The sequence below is a fragment of the Erinaceus europaeus genome, chromosome 21, assembly GCF_950295315.1.
Source record: "Erinaceus europaeus chromosome 21, mEriEur2.1, whole genome shotgun sequence".
NCBI lineage: Eukaryota > Metazoa > Chordata > Mammalia > Eulipotyphla > Erinaceidae > Erinaceus > Erinaceus europaeus.
In genome coordinates, this window is record NC_080182.1 from 2748769 (window position 1) to 2775045 (window position 26277).

General features: G+C 54.9%; 1 protein-coding gene across 3 annotated transcripts in view; it reads left to right on the forward strand.

Moving 5' to 3' along the window:
* The window catches only part of CHCHD6 (coiled-coil-helix-coiled-coil-helix domain containing 6), a 236273-nt gene that overhangs the window by 39101 nt on the left and 170895 nt on the right, over positions 1–26277 (forward strand). The window lies entirely within an intron of this gene.

The following is a 26277-nucleotide window of genomic DNA, read 5'->3' on the forward strand; positions in this document are numbered from 1 at the left end:
GTGTGGGTTCTTCTCCTTCTAGTCAGCTAGCCCCAGCCTGCCTGCCGCGTGAACTCAGCCTGCCGCCACCCGCCACCGGCCACCCGCAGGGCCCCTGCTGGCCTGGATGACTCAGCAGCTGAGGAGAGGCTGAGGAGTGGGCTCTGTCTGTCCTCGAGCACCTTTCTGCAAGTCCCAGTACAAGTCCTCTTATGTCGTCAGCTTGGGCTGTACCAGGTGCCCGTGGCACGGCTTGTCCTTGGCAGAGGTGACAGGGAGGGCGCCACTGACTGGAGCCCCTGCGATCTTTTCCAGTCTCACCACCTGGGAAGTGAGGGAGACAGGTGTGCAGACAGGATTGGGAATGTGGGTGGGGGCGGAGAGAGGGGGTGATGGGCTAGCGGTTGCAGCATCTAATAGCGTCTGCTTCAGAAGACACTGGCCCAGGTGCAGCCTTGCCCTGTTGTGGGTGGGTGGGCTGCACTGCCCTGCTCTCTAGAAGGATGATGATGATGTGTGTCCTGCAGAAGGGGAGAGCCCCTCCCTGCTCAGCTCTTCCCAGCAAGCAGATAAACACCCCCCCCCCAATACAAACAGTATAGTTGCTTTAACCCTGGGGGGAATTCCCAGTCCATTTGGGAAAACTAGATTTCAGAAGGACTGGAAAAGTTTAAAAGAGCTCCAGTAAGTGTGAGAGGCAGGTAAGGATAGCTGCTGGGGCACGATTTGTAATAACCAAAACCTGGAAGCAAACCAGGTGCCCAACAACAGATGAGTGGCCGAGAAAGTGGTGGTCTACATACACAGTGGAATACTACTCAGCTGTTAAAAATGGTGACTTCACTTTCTCCACCTCATCTTGGAGGGAGCTTGAATGAATCATGTTGAGTGAGATCAGCCAGAAAGAGGAGGATGAATATGGGATGAACTCACTCACAGACAGAAGTTGAAGAACAAGGTCAGGAGAGAAAACACAAAGCAGAACTTGGACTGGAGTCGGTGTGTTGCACCAAAGTAAAAGACTGGGGTGGGTGGGTGGGGGCTCAGGTCTTGGAACATGATGGTAGAGGAGGACCTAGTGGGGGTTGAATTGTTATGTGGAAAACTGGGAAATGTTATGCATGTACAAACAGTATTTTACTGTTGACTGTAAACCATTAATCCCCCCCCCATACAGAAAAAAGAAAAAGCGCTAGCTGCTGGGGAATGCAGAGCTGGGGGGGGGGGAGAGGTGACATTTGACCCCACCTGGAGAGGTGTGTAGCTGGCAGGCAGGCCTGGGGGGGGGGGGCAGCTGGACTGAACCATGAGGTGCCCAGGAGTGGGGGTGAGGCCAGATCAGAAAAGTTGGCCTCAGGCTCCCAGCCCTGGGAGGTGCTGCCCCGCACAAGAGCCCACAGCAGAAACAAGGCTTTCAGGATGGAAAGAAGAGCCTCTTAGAGCTCTTCAGGCCAAGAACCAGCAGGTGCAGAGAGAAGCCAGCTGGGGACCTGGTTTTAGTCTCTTGTGGGTAGTCTTCAAGGAGCAGGCAGGTTGCCCCCCATCTTCAAGCAGCACTGCAGCTGAGCCAGCAGGCTGTGGTCCTGGACTCGCAGGGTTAATTGGTTTGAAGAGAACAGAAAAAAGTTGGCCACTTGGGCTGACCTTGGGGGTGGGGTGGGGGCGGGGGTGTGCAGCCCACAGGTGTGGGAGTGCTTCTTCTCACCTGGGACGTGTTAATTACAGTGAAAGGGAATTCACAGCTTTCTCTCTTTCCACCTGCTGAGGAGAAGGCTGGGCCTGTGGGAAGAGGCTAAGATGACCTTCAGCACAGGTGTGAGGGTCTAACTGGGCTAGAGATGGGGCCTTCTTACTTGAGTTCCCCACCCTGCAAACTCTGGGTGGGCGATGACTTTCTGAGTCAGCAGTGAAGACAGTGGCTTCCTCCGTGGAGGGAACGTTCACTCACTGCTCATGCAGGTGTATCTGCTTTCACGTCTCGGCCTTCTGTGTCCTGGTGTGTATCGTCATAGGATTGCAGGGCCTTTGCCCGCTTCCTCTGTGGCGCCTGGACCTTTTCTCCCTGCTGTGCCGCCCTTGGGCTCTGGGCCCGATGCAGACAGTCAGACCCCTCCTTGGGGGTTTGCTGTGCCGAGTGTGCCTGGAGGCCAGGCAGCCGGGGTGTGCTGACCAGAGGCTTCCTGCTTCGACCATCCCTGACACCTCCAGGGTGCCATTGCTGCATGTCTGGTACCCTGATCCCCTTCTTGAGGACGGGCTCATCCACTGGTAACCTGCCAACTTGCGTGTCTTTGCTTGAGTCGGCTGGACTTGGAGAGCCTGGTGTTGAAGGCGTGCTGTCGCCTCAGTGCCGAGGAAGCAGAGGAGAAGGAAAGTGAGCACAGGAGCCGGTCGTCAGGGGTCCCGAGCACATGCCCTCCCCTGGACAGCGAGGAGGCCGTGTCCCTTAGGGTAGGTGCAGTCTGCCGGCTGCTTCGGTGACTCCGGAGCACCGTGCACGAGGGGAAAGAAGTGGTGTGGTGCTGTGGCCTCTCCTCTGTCTTCTGTCCTCTGTCTAGAATAAAGGGAATCAAAAGGCATCTTGGGAGCCATGGGACTGTGCAGGCATGAATCCCCAGCTAAGCCTAGGTGGCGAATCGTCGTCACCACCGTCAGTAAAGCCCTAGGAGGTTAACTTGGGCACAAGAGCTTGAAGAGAAGCACAGAGCATTCTTTCCTCATCCAAGCCTCCTGCGCGTGGGGACTGAAGGGGCATCCGGGCAGAGCACCCAAGACCCCCATGCTAGGATCCCAGCACCTCAACTTCCTGTTTGCCACCGTGGTGCGGCAGCCCAGACTGTGTGTGTCCCGGAGCCGGTGCCTGGAGGCCGCCCCGGAGGCCACCCTCCTGAGCAAGCGCAGTGTGGTCTGCCATCGACCGCGCCGCCTGCCTTGTCTCCTGGCCTGGACTGTTACAGTGCTGATCTTTCATGCCGCTCCTGCTCGAGGGGGCGAGTCCCCTCGTGACTGGGAAAAGTTCATAAAGCTAATGACGAGGAAAGGCGGTTATTTTTATCACCAACTCCTGGATGCTGCTTGCCATCCACGGCAGCTGGGCCTCCGCTGTCTTACTATACGTGCTGGGGTCCTGACTGACACCCCCTGGGCTGGGGGAGCCTCTCTAACAATAAGGGGAGGAGGACCTCGGTGCTGGGAGCTGGGGGAGGCCGACGCATTCCGAGAGAAGTAAGAAACGGCCGAGTAATGGGGCTGGGCGGTGGTGCACGGGGTTGAGTGCGCACATAGCCACGCACAAGGACCTGGCTGGAACCCGCAGCCCTCACTTGTACTAGGAGAAGCAGTGTTATCTTGGGCACTAGCTGCCTAAGTTGTGGAGCCAGCGCCTCCTCTCTCAAGGCACCTAGAGCATACAGATACAGAGAGCTGCTCACCAGAACAGAGAGGACAGAAATTTCTGCCTCACAGACTTGACCGTATGTCAGAAAGCCAAGAGGCCCGGCCATAAATTGCAGTTCCCCCTAAAAGAAAGCCGTTCCCGCCAGGCCTTCACTGCCCCGGTCACTGGGGTTTAAAGCTCTCCCATCGGGAGGCTCAGCCCAGGGAGCCACTCGGCCAGTTTATTTTATTTTTTATTATTTATTTTCCCTTTTGTTGCCCTTGTTTTTTTAATTGTTGTTGTAGTTATTATTATTGTTGTTGTTGATGTTATCATTGTTAGATAGGACAGAGAGAAATGGAGAGAGGAGGGGAAGACAAGGAGGAGAGAAAGATAGACACCTGCAGACCTGCATCACTACCTGTGAAGCGACCCCCTGCAGGTGGGGAGCCGGGGGCTCGAACCGGGACCCTTACACTGGTTCTTGCACTTTGCACCACTTGCGCTTAACCCACTGCGCTAACGCCCAACCCCCAGTTACTTTTATTTTTAATTGACACTAGGGTTATAGTGGGGGCTCAGTGCCTGCTCAACAAATCCACTGCTCCTGGTGACCACTTTTTCTTCTTCCTCAATTTGATAGGGCATAGGGAAATTGAGAGGGGGGAGGAGGAGACAGAGGAAGAGAGAAAGAGACACCTGTAGCATGGCTTCACCACTTGTGAAGCTTCCTCCCTGCAGGTGGGGACCAAAGGTTTGAACCTGCATCCTTGCTCATGGTAATGTGCCATTCAACTGAATACTGTCTGGCCCCCGGATTAGCTTGTCGATATGTGGACTCCAGATACAGCTTCTGTCCTTGCAAAGTTCTGTTTCTTAGGGAGTGAAATGGCATCAAAAGCGACCATTTCCTGTTAGAGCATCATTCCAGAGGGATGGGAATTTAGCAGAGGGAGAAGGGGATGGCAACAAGGGTGTTGTCCTGGTCAGGAGGGACAGTATTCTTTTTTTTTTTTAAAGACAAAGACAAAGAAGTGGGTGGGGTGGGGTGGGGTGGGGTGGGGAGTGAGGTGAGAGACACCAGAGCACTGAAGCTGCTTTCAGTGTCATTTGAGTCAGGCTATACCTGGTTCATGTACATACATGGCAAAGCAGCAGAGGGACAGTCTTCCAAGAGGAGTTTGAAGGAGGACTAGAAGTCTGCCTGGTGCGGAGAGGAGTGAGAAAGGGCGTGGGGTAGGCAGAGAGGCCTGGCAGTGGGGCTAGTCTTGAGTGAGTAGTGAAATTCTGAAAGTCTGATTGGGGAGCTCTGGAGGACACACAGAGACAGAGACAGACAAAGCCTCTCTTCTACCAAATGTTTACCACTGCAAAAAGTCCACTGGGGGCCTGGCAGTGGCGCAGTATGTTAAGTGCACAAGGCACAAAGCACAAGGACTGGCATGAGGATCCCGGTTCGAGCCCCCGGCTCCCCACCTGCAGGGAGGTTGCGTCACAGGTGGTGAAGCAGATCTGCAGATGTCTTTCTCTCCCCTTCTCTGTCTTCCCCTCCTCTCTCGACTTCTCTCTGTCCTATCCAACAGCAACAGCAATAATAACAACAACAGTCATAAAAACAACAAGGGCAACAAAAGGGTAGCCTCCAGGAGCGGTGGATTCATAGTGCAGGCACCGAGTTCCAGTGATAACCCTGGAGGGGAAAAAAAATCCACAAGACAAGAAGCTGGGCCCAACTCTTCCCTCTGCACCGAGGGCAGTAGGTGACGCTTCTCCACCAGGCTGTGCCCATCCTTTCCGGGACTCCACCAGGGTGGCCACCCTGCTCTGCCCCCACCGTGCAGACGGACTTTGATCTGCTCTTGTGTTTGTCTTGATTGTTCAGAGACTTGAGAGGCTGCTGTCTGGGATCTGTGAACCATTATCATGGCTTTAGGCAAGTGGCAGCTCAGATTCCAAAGGTTTTTTTTTTTTGAATTGGAGTTTTCTGAGCCTGAGAGTGGGAAGAAGGATTTGTTCTGTCTTTTTTTGTTTGTTTGCTTTTTGTTTTTTTATATATATTTATTTTACTTGCCCTTGTTGTTTTTATTGTTGTTGTTGTTACTGATGTCGTCATTGCCGGATAGGACAGAGAGAAATGGAGAGAGGAGAGGAAGACAGAGAGGGGAGAGAAAGACAGACACCTGCAGACCTGCTTCACCGCCTGTGAAGTGACTCCCCTGCAGGTGAGGAGCCGGGGGTTCGAACCGGGATCCTTACGCCGGTCCCTGCGCTTTGTGCCACGTGCGCTTAACCCACTGCGCCACCGCCCGACTCCCTTGTTCTGGTTTTATGGCAGTCTCTCTTCCTAATCATCCTCTTCCCGATCTTTGAAATGCTCACTCCTCAGATTGTGAGCTCCTTGAGGACAGCTGCTATGACCGGACCTCGCCAGCCTCTCTGGAGCACTCAGCAGACAACAGGGGCACAGCGGAAGGTTCTGGAATGGCACGTGGTTGAGGGACACGGGATGCCACCAGCAGTCCTTCCACGTCTCCTGGAGGCCTGGTGGAGATGCCGTGTGATGGGTCAGTGAAAGCAGGTGCCCTCCCCTCTAGGAGGGCTCTGTGCCCAGACCCAGTGTCCTGGGGGCAGGAAGGGGGACTTCCCACATCAAGCAGTTCTCAGGCACCTGCTGGGTGGCAGCCACAGTCCCAGGTTGTCACGTGTGCTTCTACCGACTGGCTGTGCACTGGAGGTCCCAGCGACACCCCCCCCCCCCCCCGTGGGTTGAAATAGCTTGTTAGGAACAGCTCACCAAAAGCAGAGGGAGCTTTTACTTACTGTATACATCACCAGTTTGTTAGGAAGGGGTATCACTCAGGAAGAGAGAGCCAAGCGGAAGAGATGCAGAGGGGAAAGGGTGACCTCACATGACTGTTCACTGGCTCAGAAGCTCTCCAAGCCTCATCCTGTTGGGTTTGTATGAAGACACGACTACAAAGGCATCATTGATTCCATCGCGGGCCATGGTGATTGAACTCAGTCTCCAGCCGTTGTCCCCTCCCCGGAGGCCATTGTTGGGACAGAAAGTATCAGCCCCCTAATCACAGATCTACTTCCCAGGGCAGCCAGCCTTGTCTTTTGGTGCTGCCTAGAAGCCATCTCATTATATGCAAAAGATACCTTTGTCACCTGCCTCACTTAGGAAATTCCAAGAGTTTTAGGAGCCCAGTGTCAGGAAACAGCTGAAGACCAAACATGTACTTTTTGTTATAAACCACAGTGTCACATCTAGAATGCATAACAACTCACAGGTCTGACCTTTTCAAACAAGAAAAACAAACCAAAGCAAAAAGAAAAGCTGTTTGGTGTAATGATAGCTGGAGCCCACTAGAAAGAAGTGCAGGGGTCCAGGCAGTAGCGCAGCAGATTAAGCGCATGTGGCCCAAAGCGCAAGGACCGGTATAAGGATCCCAGTTTGAGCCCCTAGCTCCCCACCTGCAGGGGGTCGCTTCACAAGCAGTGAAACAGGTCTGCAGGTGTCTGTCTTTCTCTCCCCCTCTCTGTCTTCCCCTCTTCTGTTGATTTCTCTCTGTCCTATCCAACAGCAACAGCAGCAGTAACAACAAGGGCAACAAAAATGGGAAAAGTAGCCTCTAGGAGCAGTGGATTTGTAGTGCAGGCACCAAGCTCCAGCGATAGCCCTGTTGGGAAAAAAAAAAAAAAAAAGGAAGTGCATATGATTGAGAGAGGTCTGGACTCTGGGCTGATCTAGAATAAGGCAGAAATGGGGCTCTGGTGATGTAGGCCCGGGGGCAGGAAGTAAGTCACTGATGGGTTTGACACTGCTATTTGTTTTAGAATCTCGGTGGCCTGTGGCCCCTGGCGTTTTGTGTCTCTGCTTCCTCCAATTTAAGGTGTAGATAGAGATCTCAGATTCCTCCAGAGATGCCTGGTCAAAGGCAGAATCAGAAAGCACAAATGAGATCATGACATCCACAACCCCTTTTCTTTGGTTTGCGAAGTTTCACAATTTTTTCTTGGAGTTGACCAACTTTCTCTGCTGAGAACCAGCTAGCCATAGATTAGGGCGTGAGGTCACATACGGCCTCCCTCACACTCTTTGCTGTGGTTTTAAAGCTCTGAAAGATGTCGAAAACCATTCTTAGCTCAGGGGTTGGATTTCGCTGGTGGGTGATAGTTGGCTGATCCCTGGGCTTGGCAACACAGCCCCAGAGCCTTTTTTTTTTTTTTTTTTTTTTTTTAAAGATTTTTGATTTTATTTATGAGAAAGATAGGAAGAGAGAGAAAGAATCAGACATCACTCTGGCACGTGTGCTGCTGGGAATCAAACTTGGGACATCATGCTTGAGAGCCCAAAGCCTCATCACTGCGCCACCTCGTGGACCACGAGACTTTTAGTTTTCAATTGAGATCCAATTAATTACTATGGCATCACACTGGCTTCAGTCGTACAGGATGATCCGGCACTTGTGTGGGTTGTGAGGTAACTATGGCAGTAAGTCCCTTGTCACCACACAGAACCACACATTTCTCTCTCTCCTTGTGATGCCAGCTAGCGGTTACCGAGAGCCGCCTGTTAGAGGCAGACCACCGCTGCTGTCCCAGGTGGTCACCCTGCATGGTCCACATTCAGGAGCCTTTTGCTCTCGGAAGCCTTGAGGAACACAGATGCCTCTCGCTGCCGGGGGCCTTGGGCAGTGGCGATGGTACCAGTTCCTCAGGTTATGATTCCTCGTGAGAAGCCTCAGCCTTCCTGTCTGTAACGGAGTTTTTGTGTTTTGTTTTCCTCGAGGTCTGGATCCTGGTGCGGGGGTGGGGTGGGGTGGGGTGGGGTGATGCTCTGTGGAAGAGCCATGAACTCCTTCTTCACCTCCTGATCTGGTCACATTGGACATTGCTCACTTCTCAGCCGAAACCCCTCTACTTTTATGTGCCCTGTCTCCTTTGTCCTCTGCATCCTCGGATCGCATCTGGCACAGTATCCCAAGCCCCTGATCACTCTGACCTCGGGGTTGGCTTTGGACTTAATTTAAATGATAAAGGACCGCCTTTCTTGCAGTCCAGCAGCTATAGCCAACCCGTGTGAGCACCCTGCTGCCCAGGGCTCCAGCTTTAGGAGAGGCAGCTCCTGTTTATGGGTGTCCTGGCCTCACCTGCTGGGCTGAGCTTGGCCGGGCAGCTGCCAGTGTAGTGGCTTCTTGGGGCTGGGACATGCCCGTGGCCCTGAGTCTCCTGTTAGATTCTGCTTTCCTGTTCCCCACGGCGAGGTGCATCCTGGTGCGTTCCCCTCTGCTGTTGGATGCCTTTTGCCCACCAGGAAGGTGGTGGTCACCCAACACTGGCAGTGGGCAGGGGACTAGGGGAGGGGGCTAGTGGGGTGGGGTGCAGAGATGCCACTGGGGGCTGGAGGCCAGCTAAGTGTTCACCATTGAGCAAGGAGGTTGCGGGTGAATCGCTTCTCCCGGATCCTCATAGAAGGCATAAAGCACACAGACACCTTCTCTCCAAACGTATCCGTGGAATTCTCATATCAGATTGCAGGGATTGCAGAGTCAGGATGCTCTAGAGTGTCCCCTCTGCTGGAAGATAGACCTCAGCCCATTCGGGGAGTACTAAGCGTGTATCCACTGCTCCCTGATTGGAGAAGCTGGACTCCTGTTGGGCTGACAGCAGTGTCACCTCCCTTTCACCATCTCCCTGCCCTGCCGACACCACTCTCCCTGCCCCTCCCTGCTCCCGGGCCGGGTGCTCAAGTGACCTCTGGCGCGCGCTGACAGAAGCTAGAAGTTCTCATTAGCTGCTAAGTTTGTTAGGCAAATGGCTGGCTGTGGTTCTGTCTGGGGTGTCACTGCTTCTAATTAGCAGATACTGCGTGTCGATGAGTGTCTGTTCGTCTGTTCGCACCGGCGATGAACTCAGAGGCTGACAGTTGGGGCTGGGCTCTGAAGGGAGCTGGGAAAGCAGCCTGCTTTCCTGAAGCCATCAGAGAGACTCGGCTGCTAACCTCAGCCAGCCTCTTGGCTGGGCCCTGGGGGACCCCGGCTGCTGACTTCCAGGGAAAAGCCTGCAGTGTTGGCAGAGGATGAGCGGAGGCGAGTGACAGAGGCGTGGGGGTAGCAGCAGGTGACTCCTTGCTGACCCGCTGTGTGGGACCAGGTGCCACCCTAGCTGGCAGGGTGGTCTGACTTCAGAGCTGGGGTCCCCCGACTGCTGGAGTCAGGAGGTGACCCAGTTTCCTTCCCTCTGCTCTGCTCCCCCTCCACTCTTTGGGTCGGAGGCCCCCGACTTTCAGTGAGGTGGAGCTTCCTTTCACATGCTCACTGGGGTCTGGCTTTCTTTCTGCTGTTTCTCTTTTTTTCCTGTTGGGGTTTGTACCTGTGAAGTTCCACTCCCTCCACAAACTATTTTTTCCCTTTAAATCACAGATTGAATTGGGGTCGGGGGGGGGTGGGGTGGCCAGAGAGAAAGAACGAGAGAAAGGAGACGCCATAGCATGGTTCTATCGCATGGTTCTCCCCCTGTGCATGGAGCTTCTGAGTGGTGCCAGAGGCTCAAACCCAGGCTCTCACATGTGGTAAGTGTTGTAGTTGGTATGTCATCTCCTGCTGGGGATTGAACCCAGGGCCCAGGCCTCACAGATGCAAGCCATATGCTCTACCACTGAACCACTTCGCCAACACTTACATGCAGGCACACACACCCACGCCCACCTCAGCCCTGCTCCCTGCAGTCTGCTGGGTGCACAGCCCTGCACGTTTGACTAGCATCTGTCCCCCTCCTACACCTGCCTCCAGGCTGCAGGCAGGCCCAGGGGGCAGGGAGGGTGCCTGGTTGACTAGAGTCTCTTTGTGGCGTTTATTCACACAGTCACTGGAGCTTCCATTCTGCTGCCTCCTTTTTCTAGAAACCTGCATTTGATTTGTTAATTAGGCCGACTGTGTTTGCCTTCTTGGGCCCGTGCCCTCGCTGGAGACTGGCAAGGGAAAGAATCAAAATGGGGTTATTTTGGCCGGTAGACACCGACAAGTGAGACAGGACTCCCCCGCTCCCATCTCTGTCTGCTTGGTGGCTGAACCAGGGCCCCACGGCCCACACCTGAGCTACAGGATGCCCGTTTTTGGACAGAGAAGCACCTGTGTTTATTAGGAACAGTTTGGGCTGCGAGTAATGAACATGCAGGTGGCTGTGGCTGTGGCTTGTGCGGGGGTGTTTGTCTCATGAATAAGAATTCTGGGACAGACAGTCTGGGTGGTACAGCAGCTCGGTGCATCGGGGAGGAGGTAATATTTTCCTTTTCTTTTGATCTCTCCTCATGGCTGCTGGGTGGCTGCCGTGCCTCCAGGCATCACACTGCTATTCCAGTGGGAGGAAGAAGGAGCAAAATCCCTGGTGTGTGTGGCCCTGGATGCCAGTGTTGGAATATCCTCGTGAGCCCCAGGCTAGAGTGAGGCCCTGGGGATGCACCCCCTTCACACCTCCTTGGGGGAGCCTGAACTCCCTATTCCTTGGGGGCTTCTGTTGCCCTGCTCTTTGCTATGATGGGTGGCTGAGGGCCAGCGTTGGGCAGAGACCCTCTAATGGAGGTCCATGAGCCAGGCTGGGGTACCCTGGGGACTGAGTCTCCATATGGGAGGGCCCCAAGCTCTTTCCCCTGTGACTTTTTTCTCTCTCCTAGCACAGCCCTTATGGGCCTCACCCTTCCCCCCTCCCCTCCCCTCTTGGGCCCCCCCCCATCTCCCCTGGGCACCCTTACAGGGAGGGCTCTGCATGCAGGGTGGGGTCAGTCAGAGTAAGCCCCTGACTCTGGGCTCCTGAGTGGCCCGTCCTCCAGCCGCCTGGTGGAACACGCTGTCGCCCCTTATCTCCCCACTGCACGCCAGCGCCGGACGTTAATAGAGAGACTGGGCCTGGGAGCACGTGTGGGATCTTGAGCAGCGTGGCCACACCCTGGCGCCTGTTGTGAGCTTGACCTCTCCCTCCCGAGGAGGGTTTTGATGACAAGTGAGGGGGTCTGCTAACTCGGTGGGGGCTGGGCAGGAGGCAGGCTTTCCTTCTGTGTTCCCTCTCTCTCTCTCTCTCTCTCTCTCTCTCTGCCTCCTTCCCTCCCTTCCATTTCCTCTTCTTGATTCTCTGCAGTGCTTCCTTAATCTTCACTCCCGAGCACAGCTTTGCAGCTCGGGATTTCTTGTGTAATCCACTGCTGCTTGAGCAGGCTCCGCTGTGCTGACAAGATTGGTGGCCTTTGGGGGCAGGGGTGAGGTCCTCAGGGACCCTGGTGCTGGGGAACCTTCTCTGCCTAGGATCTTTGAGCCCGAGTCTCTTCTCTGGGTTCCAGCCCAGGGGCAGGTCTCTGTGTGAAGGTGCAGGGGGCCCCTAGGATCACAGGCTTGTCTTCTAGACACTCCCAAGTGTTCAGAGTTTCTTTTGTCTTTTCTCGTCTCTGTTTCACGCCTGGTGATGTCTCAGTTTCTAGATCGGGGTCTCAAACGCAGGAGGAGCTGGGCTGTTGGGCCCGCGTCCTTGCAGGTGGCCCCACAGGCAGGGGGAGAGCTCTCCACACCGTGGACCCCTCAGGAGATCTTCCTGCCCCTTGCCGCCCCAGCCAGGAACTGGAGAGAAGGAAACACACAGCCCCAGGCTCAGCATGAGGCCGAGGAGCTGACAGCTGCGTGTCCAGAAAACGTCCTCATTGCACTAGGTCCTCAACTAGCCCCTGGTCCCTCTCACCGAGGGCTGTGGAGCACCCAGCACACCTACTCCCTGACCTCAGGGCCCTGCCAGCTCGGCGCTCTGCCACTGGACACCTCCTTTGAGAAACCTGCTTTGAGCGTTGTTATTTTTTAAAAGAAATATTTACTTTATTTTAATAAGAGAGCTACAGAGAGACAGAGACCGGAGCACTGCTCAGCTCTGGCTTGTGGTGGTGCTGAGGATTGAACCTGGGATCTCGGTGTCTTTCGTATAACCATTATGTTGTCTCCCCAGCCCCTGGATGTTGTTATTTATGTTATCTTTTGCTGCCAGGGCCTGCTTGGGGCTCTGCGTCTATGTCATTCCATTGTTCCTGGGGGATTTTTATTTGCCAGAGAGAGAGAGAGAGAGAGAATATGAGATGGAAGCAGAATACTCCAGCACCCTCCACCACGAGCCTGGGCAAAGCATGCACTCTTCTGGGATAGAGTGTTCCCGCCCTTTTTATTTTTAATCACAGAATTAACTTGCAGAGAGAGACTGTGAAAGGGGCCACAGCACCGCAGCCTGCTTCCTTCAGTACGGTTGGGCCGGGCTTAGACCTGGCCATGCACACGGCAGAGCGGCACACTTTCCAATGAGCTGTTTTGCCTGCCTGCCCCCTTTAGAAAAAGTCCTTCTTTTGATGTTTCATTTGGTTGATTTGATAGGACAGAGGTACATTGAGAGGGGAGAGGGAGGTATAGAGGGAGAGAGAAAGACAGACACCTGCAGACCTTCTTCACCACTTGTGAAGCTTCCTCCCCACCTGTGGGGGCCGGGGGTTTGAACTCAGGTCCTTGTGCACGGTGATGTGTGCATGTGACCAGCTGCACCACTGCCTGGCCCCAGAGAAAGGTTAATTGAATCAGAAGTTTCACTGCATCATGACAGCATCACCAAGGTTTCAGTGTGCACCACTGAAAAGCCACCTGTGTGTCCCCACGCTCCCCTCTCCCCTCCTGGGAAGCCTCCTGGGCTTCAAATGGTTATCGCTGCAGAGCCAGGGAGGCGCTCAGTGGGCCGCGCGCGTGCGGGCCTGCGTCAGGCCTTGGGCTGGATGTGGAGGCGCCACCAAGCGGAACTCCACGGGCAGTGAGGCGGTGTGTTGGTGTCTTTCTAGCTCCCTCTCTCCACATCAAAATATAAACGAAGCCACCGAGCCAGCCAGGCGGCCTGACAGCAGGATGCATGCGTGGGGCCCTGGCTCCCACTCCGCCACTGCACAAAAGAAAGTTTTTTTTTTTTTTTTTCACAAAACTGATCTTTGCAGAAAGCTGCTCTGTAAATTCTCCTGTCTCCTCACTGCCCCTGCACCTCCTTGCAGCTCTCTTCCTGGCCCCTCTCCTCCCCTCATCCCCATCTCCCAGTCTTGGGCATGTGTGGGTACAGCTGGTGAGAGACCTGTACCCATCCTGCACGCCCGTGCTGCCAGGTTCCAGCCATGGGTAACCCATCAGGTGCTCTTTGTGCCCTGGCTGGTCCCGGGGCCTGACCCTCCCTCTGTGCCACCCGTCAGTCCCTTCCGACAGCCCCCACGTGCCCCACTCACTGCCTGTCCCAGTCCCAGCTTGGCTCTCTCCACTTTCGGCTCTTCCAGCCTTCTTCACATTTCCCCTGTCTGGTGCTTGGGTTGCTTGGCCCAGGGAGCTGCCCTGCCACCAGCCACTCCCTTCTGCTCCCCTCCTGCCTCCCCCCCCTGGTGTCCCCTGCCCTGCTGGCACCTGTGGCCCACTGGAGAGATGGCTGTCCAACAAAGAAGTGCCCATGGCTCCCAGGAGGAGGTGTGGGGCTGGTGGGGCCTGATTTAATTCAGACAGAGGTGAGCAAAATCTTCTCCAAGAGATGGGAGCTTGAACCCCGACGTAGAGGAAGGCGGTGACTGAAGAGGGTCACCAGGAGGATTGTGGCCAGGGGAGTATAGCCAGGTCAGGGGCTGAGAGGGGACTTGTAGGCATGGGGGATGTTGGGGTCCCGTCTAATGGGTTGGCACAAAGGTTCTGTCCAGGGTGACTTAGAATGGGGTGGGTGTCCGTGGAAGCCACTGAGACTTGGTGAGACCCAGGACAGTGACCGAGGGGGCGGGGAGAGCCGCCCAGAGGGAGAATTGACGGGGCTGGGCACGTGAGCCCAGGAAGAAGGAAGCATTGGGGGTGACTTGCGCTCTGAGCCCGGGCCCCCGCTGGGGAAGGGATGCTCAAGATGAGCCCTCTCTCACCTGTAAGGAAGTGACCACCAGATCCCCTGGCTCATTTTTACTGTGACAGCTTGAAGTGGGTGGGGAGTCCTGAGCTGGGAGTGTGGGGCAGGGGGGCTCTGCCAGCCTTGGCACCCTTGCCCTCAAGGCGGGGGCTCCAGTTCTTCAGGTTCCTGGTCCACGGCAGAAAAAGGGAGGGTCCACCGGTCATTTCAAGGACGGGTTCTTGGGTCATTTTAGGGGTCATCTTGCTGCCAGCAGTCAGCATGGCCAACCCCCACCCCCTGTCGGCTGCCTGGGCAGCAGGGTGGGATTCCTCACTGCAACACTGGCACATTGAGGGAAGGGGGAAAGGGTGCTGGGATGCTCAGAAGCCCACCGTTGTCCGTTGTTGTCTCTTGCCTCCCGTTCCTCCTGGCTGTGTGCTGGGCGGGCTCTTCACCACCCGTCTCCTCCCAGACCTGTGCTTCACGGGTTCACAAGACATCCTGCTACTGAGTTCGGGCGGTGACGGGCATAGGCATGGGACCACGTGGTCTGTCCGTTTTCTGGCTGGACGTCTGGGGGAGCGCTGGGACACCCGCACAGAGTCAGGCTGCCTCAGACTCCCCCTCCTTGTGGTCAGCCTCAGACATGTGTCTCTGCTGTTCTGAAGAGGCACCATCAGTGAGCCAAGCATGGCGAGGCGCATGGCTCCTCCCTGGCCATCTGTCCACACTGGGCCCTGGCCAGACCCCTCAGAGGGACAGCTTGTTCAGCAGATGACAGAGACAAGAGAAGGGCTTCCTGGGCTGGGGACTCCCTTCCCAAAGGGGGCCCAGGCCGAGGAGGAGTTCTGAGGTCAGGTGCAAATTGGCCAGGTCGCACTGGTGCCTGGCTGACCCCACTCCAGCGTGTCCACGTCTGCAGCGGAGACCCCCCTCTGGCAGGCTCCCCGTCCCTCTCCAGTACCCTCCCACACCCAGTGAGCGGACCCACCCAGCCTGCATGCCAGCTCCCTCTGCAGTGAGCATCCCAGCGCAAGCCAGCCCATTAGCGCTACCCCATCTGTCACCATAATGGGAAAGTTCTTCTAACAGGTGGGCAGGCAGCTCTGCTGGGCTAATGAGGGGCTCTGAAATTCCTCCGGGGACGCAGCTGGCCAGTGACTGCTGGCCGTTGGTGCTCTGTGCTGACCCTAGTGTGGCCCCGTGACCCCCAGAGGCTGCAGGAAGGACGGGGGAGAGGAATCCTGTGGAGGGTCTTCTCATCTTTCTTGCCCTCTCGTGTTCCCTGGGGTCACCGCCAGAACCAGAGGAAGGGCGCGTGTGTGTCCTCTTCCTTTGTCCTCCAGGGCCTAGGGGGTGGGGGGCAGGAATGTTCCTCCTGGCTTCTCAGAGCCTTGCTTTAAACAGTTGCCTTTCTCCCCCTCTAAGAAGGACTCCCTGTACAGCCCTAGCCAAATTCTTGTCTCTGCTCCCTCAGAGAACCCTCCTTACTGGCTCTAGTCTTACAGACTAGGTTTGAGCATGTTGGCTTATTTGTTCTGGCCAGCAGCGGAGATTGGAACCTAGGTGGCCCTAGGAGCCAGATGGCCTGGGTTTAAAGTCCCAGCTGTGCTCCTTGAAGCCTTATCATCTCTCCTTTGTCCTCCCATTAAACGGGGTTGGGGGTGTCTGTGTGAAGGCTGCACCCCCTTCTTAGACTGAGGACGCTCAGAGATCTTGTGTCAGGTGAGAGATGGGTACTCGGCACCGGTCTCAGTAAGCACCAGCCCACCCCCTCAATGATCTGTCCCATCCAAGGGCCATACAGGGCCCAGGTGTCAGTGCTGCCCGCTGCTGGCTCCCAGGCCCTTGCCCAGCTCAGCTCAGGGACCCCTGTGGTGGGCGTGAAAAGACTTCTCCACTCTAAAGAGCTCACATGGGGGTCAGAGTGTGAGGCTGGCAGAGCTCAGAGCCGTGTGCTCGGCTCCTGGCCTCCTGCAGTGCTCATGCCCATTGTGTTTGCTGGGGGTGGCCTAGGGGCAGCCTCTGGGGCGACTAGGTGGGGAAGACGGCTCGGCTGTGAGAAGTCCCTGTTCACCTCTGCCACATCCATTCTGTCACTGGCTCCTGGAGAAGGGGAGGAACTGTGGTTGTTGCCACCACCAGGAACTCCTGGGAACTTTGTCAATGGATCTGAGGCCTCATTGTCCTGGGGCCTCTCCCGGGCCTGTGTGTCACAGCCACTAGGTGGCGGTATTGGGCCACTAGTGCCGAGTGCTGGAGCAGGCCCCTTCCCTTCCTCCAGGGTCTGCCCTAGTAGAGAAGGCTCCCAAGGCCCCTTAACCTGGGGAGGTCGCCTGCCACTTTTCCCTCCTAGTGGGGGACCCTGTTCCTGCCTTTGCCTCTGAGAAGCCTCCCTTGGTTGGGTGGCCCTGGGGGCTGGCACTCATCACCAAATGGGCACTGTCCAGTGGGGGCATGGCCTGCTTTTGGGGGGAGAGCTTCAGTGGCACAGCCTGGGAGGCACCCTCCTCTCCTGTGACATGCCCTTCCTCATCCAGAAAGTTGTCCTGGCTTGGGTCCAGGCAGATCTAGCAGGGGAGCAGGCCGGCCAGTCCATCTCTCCCCACCCACAGGCCACTTTGTCGCCCGGCCTGGCCGTCCCGTGGCTGGGCATGCCAGCTACCCGAGGTGGAGGGCTGGCAGATGGGAGGAGAGATTGGAGGACCCTTCCACCAGCGCTTCCCCTGGGAGCTGGTGGCAAACCCCCACCCCCACCCCCGCGCGCTTTCTCCTTGGCTCTCTTCTGCAAAACAAGCAGATTCTGACTTTCTTGTGGGCGGGTGGCCTGCCATGGTCTTGGAAGCCAAAGAGAGTTTTCCAGACCAGGGAAGGGACTCTGAGGAATCAGCTCGCACAGCTCCAGCTCCAACTCCCCAAGGCGAAGAGCTGCTGGGTTCTGGGAGCATTGAGTGGGTGCTGTAGTGCGGCCCCAGCCTTGCTCACTTCTGCAGAGGAGCCCGGCGGTCCTCTTGCTCTCCCGCGGGCCAGGGGGGAGGGCCAGTGAGGACCTGTGGCCTGGCACAGATCGGCAGATGACATGCCAGCAAGCGCAGCCGGCGCATGCCTGCCATAGCTCAGGCCCTCACGGCATTGGCCCTCAGACCGGGGCGGAGTCTCGTGTAAAGGCAGAGCAGGCCTGCTTGCTGAGTCCTCTCAGCCTTATCAGGGGCCCTTGGCATTCCTCACCAGATAGCCATCGGCCTGCTGCTGCCTCAGCCTCCCCCTTCCCTTTCAAGCTTGCAGGCACGCTGCCCAGAGCCGTCCTTAGCGCAGCAGCGGGTGAGGAGAAGGGCTGCGAGCTTTGTTCTGTGGGTCTGGGCCCTCCAGCTGGACTCTCTGGGTGGTGGTAGGGCCAGGTGCTCGCTCTCCATTTCCCTCTTTCCCTCTTTCCCTCTCTCTCTCTCTCTACACACACACACACACACACACACACACACACACACACACACACACACACACCACTCCCCCACCGGGTGGGGAGGAGCGAGAGGGCAGGTCTTTAACCTCTGCTAGGAAAATAACTGCTTTGAAGGCAGCATACAAATTGCAGCTGGATTTGGGAAAGGTGGGTGGGTGGGTGGGCAAGGAGGGTCCTATTAGAATCATTCATGTGCTTCTTTAAAGTGCCCGTAGCAGCATAGAAATCCCTGTGGCCTTGGTCTTTAATGTGGCTTTCCAGGTAGGAAAGGAAACAACCTCTTCCACCTTTGCCTGGAAATGTCACTGCAGAGAGAACGCCCAGCCTTTGACTCTCATCTGAATTCCCGAGACAGAGGTACTGGGTAGCGGCAACACCAGGAAAGTCCTCCCACCCACCCCCCTCCGCACTGGCTGGTGGCGTACCTGGTTAAGCATATATGTTACCATGTGCAAGGACCCGGGTTCTCACCCCTGCTCACTACCTGCAAAAGGGAAGCTTCATGAGTGGTCAGGCAAGTACTGCAGGTGTCTCTCCATCTCCCCTTCCTCTCCTAATTCCTCTGTTCTATCAAATAAAGGATAAAAAAAAGGGGGAAATGGCCGCCAGAGCAGTAAAGTCATCGTGTAAACACTGAGCCCCAGCGACAGCCCTGGTGGCAATAAAAGAAAAAAGGAAGAAAAAGAAAAGATCCCCATATCTATTAGGCAAGCCCGTGGCCTCACGGAAGTGTCTCTGGGCCTCAGTTTCTCCATCCATACAATGGGGACAGCCAGGCATCCCTCATGGAGTTATTGTAAGTATGATTTGCCCTGGTGCCCAGCTCAGTCCACACTGACCCTTCCTCACTCCCCTCCAAAAGGGAGATGGTCCCAGCAGCCAGCCTGTGGCAAACACACCTGTTCCTTCGGCCCCAAAGCCGGGTCTCAGGTCCCAGGCACTGTGCAGGTGCCCCTGTGCCAAGGTGTGGGCTGCTGGAGAGAAGGGAGCTGGGGAAGGCGGCCAGCCTGTCCAGGAACATCCTCCCTGACATTTCCCCTCCCAGGCAGCTGCTCCAAGCAGCTCAGCTGCCGGAGTGAAAACCCTGTGCACTCCCCCTAATTGCTTCTCCGGGGAGATTGATTTTTGCCTGTGCAAGTGCCGTGAGGAACCCTGATGTCTCTCTCCTTAGGGATCAGGCCGCTCCAGGTGAATCTCGTTTTTAGCTCCCAGTGTCCATCCTCTCCTTTCCTCTGTGGGCTCATTGAGGAGCCCTGGGGATGGTGCGGTGGGCATCTCGGGCCTCTGGGCCCCTTGGGCCGGTCCCCAGGTTGAGAAGCTGAGCAGACAAGCAAGGCTGCTGTCTCCCTGGGCTTGGCACCAGCCCAGTGGAGGCAATGAGTGGCTGTCCTCGAAGATTCTGGAGGGAGAGAGACGCAGAGAGAACCCGAGGTCCTCAAGTATATGAAGAATGACAGCCCGGAAAAGCTAACGAGAGCAGAACAAGCCGTGTGGCACAGATGCAGTGCGGAGAGGGAGAGTGCCCGGCGCAGATGCAGTGCGGAGAGGGAGGGTGCCCGGCGCAGATGCAGTGCGGAGAGGGAGGGTGCCCGGCGCAGATGCAGTGCGGAGAGGGAGGGTGCCCGGCGCAGATGCAGTGCGGAGAGGGAGGGTGCCCGGCGCAGATGCAGTGCGGAGAGGGAGGGTGCCCGGCGCAGATGCAGTGCGGAGAGGGAGGGTGCCCGGCGCAGATGCAGTGCGGAGAGGGAGGGTGCCCGGCGCAGATGCAGTGCGGAGAGGGAGGGTGCCCGGCGCAGATGCAGTGCGGAGAGGGAGGGTGCCCGGCGCAGATGCAGTGCGGAGAGGGAGGGTGCCCGGCGCAGATGCAGTGCGGAGAGGGAGAGTGCCCGGCAGGGAAGGGGTTCCAAGGAAGGAGGGTGGACGCTGAGGCTTCTTCCAGCTCTCCAGCACTCTGCAGGTCTGTACAGGCCTTTGCATCTTCAGCTGGGAAGAGATCATCAGAGCCGGGAACAGCTCTGTCACTCTGCAAGGGGACTGAAGCCTGAGCAGGTCAGGCAGCCTGGCCAAGGTCCTGAGCCTGTGTCTGCATTCTTGGGGGCCTCGACATCAGCCCTGGACGTGGGGGCCAGAGTGTCAGCTGGACGATCATCTCCATGGCCAGGCGACACTATGGGGCACTGGGCTGTGCCTCTCACACCACTGTTCCTTGAACCCTCATCCTTTCACTGAGCTCCCTGGGGATCCTGCAGTGTGTCTGTATTTGAGTCACTGTAGCTTTTTTTTTTTTTTTAACCTGATTATTTAGTCTTGACAGGTAGGCACAACGGTCTCATTAAACGCAGATATATTTGTGTGGCTTGGAAAAAAAATGGAATGTTCCATTAGTCTAAAAAAAAGGAATACCGGCCGCCCGTCTCCTCAGTGAACCTGGCGTATGGACTCTGTTGTCATTGAGGTTTACTCCGTGGGAAGGCAGCCCTTGGTGGTACCTCCCTGTGAAACACGAGAGTGTGCCCACCCATGCCAGGGGTGCGGATCCAGCCACCCCTACCGCCTGGCCCCAGCCCGCGTGCTTGTACACAGGAACCCTGCTTGGTAGACATAGTCTCAAGCCTGTTCAGCTAGTTGAGCCCGAGGCTCGGGGAGTCCCAGTCTCCTTTGCAAGGCCCCCGGCAGAGCTGGGATATGAACCCATGCCTAGTTGGACCTCGGATGGCAGAGCTGCGGGGAGGCAGCCCTCCTGCCCACCCAGCCCTGTGAATCTGGGGCGGAGGGAGGTGGAGGGAGGAAACAGACTGCAGAAACCTCTTGGGTGAGTGTGTTAACTACGCCCACTATTGAGAATCAATAGTTTTTGTAAAAGGAGAAAGATGAGCATTATTAAAGCGCTTCTGTCTCCTTTGTCTCCAGAAGAACTGCTGGGGGAGCCAGAGGCTGCCGGAGCACCACTGAGCCTTGTGCAGGGAGGGGTGGTGGCTTTAACCTCTCCACCAGGGCCTCCCCTGGGAGGCTGTTCTCAGCCCCAGGTCCCGTGAAATGGAAAGCATGCATCACCGCTGTTCAGCTTCTCCGGCCGCCTCCCTTTGTAAAGACTTTCTCCTTCCTGTCTCCCCCACGCCAGGGGCCTGCGTAACCGCTTTCTCCTCACCCACAGCATCACTCAGCAAATACCCACTGAGTTCTCCCGTCACCACCAGCTCTGTTCTGGGAACTGGGATGCGGAGCTTTGGAGGGCAGGACACCTCTGTCCTGTAGGGGTGTGCACAGGCCTGTGTCTGCCTCCCTGGTTCTCTGCACATCTTCAGTTCTCGGTTTAGAACCCACGGTCTCATTCATATGAAGCAGGTGCTCAGACTTAGTCAAACCCCCAGCCCCACGGCTCAGTCCTGGCGTCTGCCTTCTGTCTAACCAGTGGAGGCAGGGAGCGCGTCACAGGTGCCTCTGAGTCAACTAGTGGACTGAGGGGTTTCTGCCTTTTGTTTTAGCGTGGGGGGGATCTTCTTAAATCAAGTCAATATTTATGTCTTCCTTGATAATATTGCAGGCTGTGCTTGGGGAAGTTGCCTCAGGAAAAAAGATGTCTTAACCTATTTGGAGCAAGTCCAGAGTAAGAGGCCATCCCTGAAGCAGGAACAAGGGAAGAGGGGTGGACAGAGGGCCGTCAGAGTGCAAGCCCTACCGGGACCGAGACACTAGGGCCTCCACCTCCACGCTGTCTCCCAGGCCTCGGTCACTGGGGAACGAGAAAGGGAGCCTTGACTGCAGCAGCAGATTAAACCCGAGTCTGGAGTTATCTCTGGAAACCCTCCTCTGTCTGAGGCCACAGGGAGATGTGGGGACGGGCATCGTGAGGGCATACAGGCTGCGGTGTTAAGAAGAGCTCAGCTCAGAAGCTCCGCGTGCAAGGGCTGGGAGTTGGTCACAAGGTTTGCAAGGCTGTGAGTGAGAGCCCCCATACCACGTGGGAGCTCCATGGATCGCGTCTCCCAGCCCTCAGCCTCTTTTAATGTTTTTAAAAAGTATTTATTACTTATTACTGGATAGAGACAGAGAAATTGAGAGGGGAGAGGCAAACAGACAGACAGACCCCTGCAGCTCTCTTTTACCACTTGTAAAGCTTCCCCCCTGCAGGTGGGGACCAGGGGCTTGAACCAGATCCTTGTGCATGGTAATGTGTGTGTGTAACCAGGTGCATCACCACCTGGCCCCCCTCAGCCTCTTCTATTCCCCCCAAAGAAAAAAATAGAAATTTGGGCCAGAGAGGCTACTCCATGGTGTTACACACGTATAGTAACCCTGTTCCTGGCGCTACATTAAAAAAAAAAAATCCTAAAATGTAAATACCTTTCAGAATTGTGCCAGCCACAGAACTGAGTAAGACATACCCGCAGCACCACACGGGTGGTGAGGACCAGGGCACAGTGGGGCTCATATGCCCTGTGTGGAATTTCATGGGGCTTTTTAAAAATATCAGCAACTCTCCAGGCTTGTAAAAAAGAAGAAAGAAAGAAAACAAGGACAAGGGGGAGCAGTTCGGTCAGTGGAGAGAAGAGAAACTATTATACCAATAAACAAGGCCAGAGGTCAGATAGGGTCCAGAGACCCATAGGGTTCAGAACTTGCGGATAAACGCACTTTCAGGCTTTGTTTCTTATTTTTGAGGTGCAGGCTCTGTGAGCTCCTGGGCTGGGCTGTGACTTCCTGGGCAGCTTCTGTGAGTTCAGGGCTGTGTTAAGAGCTTCCTCGGGTCCTCTTACGTTGAGAACCTCAAGTCTAGCTGGTAAAACAGGCCATCATCACCAGCTGCTCCTTGTCTGCGGGGAGCTTTAAGGCCTTGATTAAAAGGCCCCGGCTAAGCAGAAAGGCCACCCCTGGCGGACTGGCAGCCCTTCCCTGGCCATCAGTGCCCATCAGCAGGTGCTGCCCCCCCCCACGCTCCCCTCGGCCAGTCGCTGTTGGCTATTTTTAGCTCCCCTGCAACTGCATTAGCCATAGCCACCTCCCCGTGCCACTTGTCTGTATGTTTAATTATGTAAATGGCATTACAAATCACAGTGGTGTTGAACTACATCTCATCTCTCCGAGCAAATCAAAGCATGTTACACTCTGTCTTCCTGACCATCCGCTCCGTCTGCAGGGAGGCGGGGGGTGGGGGCTAAGGAGGGGGAAGAGGGACGACTGCTTTCTCCCTGGATGGAGGAGACGGGACGAGTGGAGGCACCTGGGAAAAGGGTCTCATAGGATGGGTGTGGAATTGCTCTAAAGCCACTGGCTTGTGCTTTTTAGTTATTTTTTTTCCCCTTAAGTCATGATGTGAAGTTTGCATCTCTGTTAAGCCAGTTCACTGTTGACTCGTTTTTCTAAGCAATTGACTTCCTTCTCGGAAGTATATATTTGAGCACGGAGGTGACATTGTTGAAATGTCAGAGGAGGATGGATGAGGCCAGCCAGGCTGTCCTCTAGCAGGTCCCCTCCCCCACCTGAGACCTGTGACTGGCTGTGCTTCTCCGGAAGGTCTAACCTTCCCTCTCAGGTGATGATCAGTAAAGACTAGCCGGCAAGCACCTCTCTTGAGGGGCTTGTTTCCAGTGCCCTAAGCCATGGCTTCTTCCTCTCAGTTCATCTCCGAGGTCGGCAATTCCTTGCCCCACCTCCAGCCTCCCTGCTTCCTCTCCACCTCCTCTCCCAGTTCTCAGCTCCCCTCTGGAGCTTTTGGAGTCTGCTGGTCAACCTCCCTTCTCTTCTCTGAGGCTTCTCTCGGACCCCTGCGTGAGCTCTTCCTGCCTGGCACATACAGAGCTTCCTCCGGGCCTCAGTCTACCCGCGTCATGATTGCCGAGTCATGCGAGTTCCTTGCGGGCACTGCCGCCCTCACCTCTGTTTACTTGGCACATAGTGCTCCTTCCTAGAACACCCTCCTGCCTTCTACCCGCCCACAACAAAATGGTCATTTTCTTCTGTCTGTAATAATTTTTTCAAACTTTTTATCCATAGTTTGTTACAAAGTTAGAAGATTACAATGTATTTCTCCACACCACACCCACTACCGGAGTTCCATACCCCACTCCAACTCCTAAACACCGTAAAACGGTTATTCTTGACATCTGCTATGTGGGCCGGTTATTCTTGACATCTGCTATGTAAGCTGTGTTCACTGCTGTCCTTGGGCTCAGCTGTAGCCAGGACTCAGTCAAGGATCATGCATGGGAACTCTTAGGCATTTATCCAAAGAACACTCAAGCATTAATCTGAAGGGACATCTGCATGCCTATGTTCAGAGCTGCATTGTTCACAATAGCCAAAGAGGAAGCAGCCTAAATGCCTGTCATCAGATGCCTGGCTAAAGGGGCTGTGGGATGTGTAGCCCCGTGGAACACTACTCTGCCATCAAAAAGAGGACGGCGTGTCATATGGAACAAAATGGATGGAACTGGAGGTGATGGTGCTTAGCGAAATAAGAGATGAGACAACTACCAGATGGTTTCACTCATGTGGAATCTAGAGATCTAATTCACATGAACTTGAAAAAAATAAAAACTGTTTCTAAGACTTGTAAGAACTATGGTGCTTCTCTCTGAGAGGTGGGAGAGTGGGGTACAGAACTGGTGGTGGGTGTAGTGTTTAACTATACACTGTAATCTTTCAATCTTGTAACCTGCTGTTACACACACACACACACACACACACACACACACACACACACACCATGCGTCTGATGTATTTGTGTTGCCCTGTGTGTTTAACCTGGCAGAGCAGTTGGCCTGGCATTGTAAGGCCCTCTCTGACTTTGACTTATTTGAAGAGTTTAAGCAACACAGTAGATATTCTCAGTGCCACCGAATTACACACTCAGAATGGTAAAAATGTTGCCAAAAGGTTGCTCAGCAGTTGAACATATTCCTCTCAGGTGCAAGGCTCTGGGTTTGATCCCCAGCACTGCGCAGGGTCAGGAGGACAAGACTAAGGATGAAAATGGGTGGGACTTCGTGGGTGATGGAACGGTGCTTTGTTGCCTCTCTTTTTTGTGTCTCTGAAGATAGGAAGTGAGAGAGCTGGAGGGCAGACATCTCGGTGGTGTTGCCTATGTGCAAACTCCTGGCTTTGCTTAACAGCAGTGAGCTTAATAAATGCTTACACAGGGACTTATTGGTATTTATTTATTTTTATTTCTGCCACCATTATTGCTGAGGCTCAGTGCCAGCACTATGAATCTACTCCTACTGGTGGCAATTTTTTCCCTTTTTGTTTTTTCTTCCTATTTTATTGGATAGGACAGAGAGAAATTGAGAGAAGTAGGGGAAGTTAGAGAGGGGGAGAGAGGAAGACACCTGCAGACCTGCTCCACTGTTCATAAAGTGACCCCCTAAACAGGTAAATTTTATGTCATAGATGTCTCATCATAAGAAAGGATTGCTAAAGCTTGAAGGAGATGATGAACAGTGTGGCTGGAAAAACCACTGACTGAAAGGCTGTGTGGCAAGGAGCTCTTCCACACTCTCAAAAGTGTCACCTCCAGAGATTGCTTGTTCATTTCATAGGGGAAAAGGTACTTTAAAATAGAGAGAGATGGTTGGTATATGGCAGTTTAAGCAAGTAATAAAACCTAATGATAACCCTCATGAGACAAGGTGGCATCATGCACTTCCTGATGTGATGTGATGTGCTGAGAATGGAAGAGCCCTTCTAGAATCATCACGGCCGAGAAGTTGAACATGAGTCTAATCTTGAAGTTCTGCAGTCAGTAGGAATGATTCACTTTCATTTCCTACTACACACACACACACACACACACACACACACACACACACACGCACACACGCACACATGCACACACACGCGCGCACACACACATGCACACACGCACACACATGCACGCACACACACACGCACACATGCACACACACGCACACACACACACATGCACACACACGCACACACACATGCACACACGCACACACACGCACACATGCACACACACGCACACATGCACACACACGCACACATACACGCACACACATGCACGCGCACACACACATGCACACACGCACACACACGTGCACGCACGCACACACACGGACACATACACACACGCACACACACACATGCACACACATGCACGCACGCACACACACACACACTTTTGTCAGTATTGACAGATTTGTTGATTTTTCTTTTGAAGAAACAACTTGGGTTTAATTGTTTACTGTTCTTTCTGTTCTCTATTCTGTTTACTTCAGCTTCTGATCTTTCATTATTTCCTCCCTTCTGTTAGTTTGGGTATAGTTCTTGTATTATAATTTCTTAAGGTGTGAAGCTAGTTTACTGGTTTACAATATCCGTGTGTGTGTGTGTGTGTGTGTGTGTGTGTGTGTGTGTGTGTTGGGGCCTTGCACATGCATGGTTTCACTACTCAGGATGACATTTCCATTCAGGTAGAGAGCCAGGGAGAGGGGGAGACACCATAGTGCCAGAACTTTCTCTGTTGCTAGAGGACCTACCCTGTAGTGCCAGGACTTGAACCTGGGCCATGCGCACGGCAAGGCCA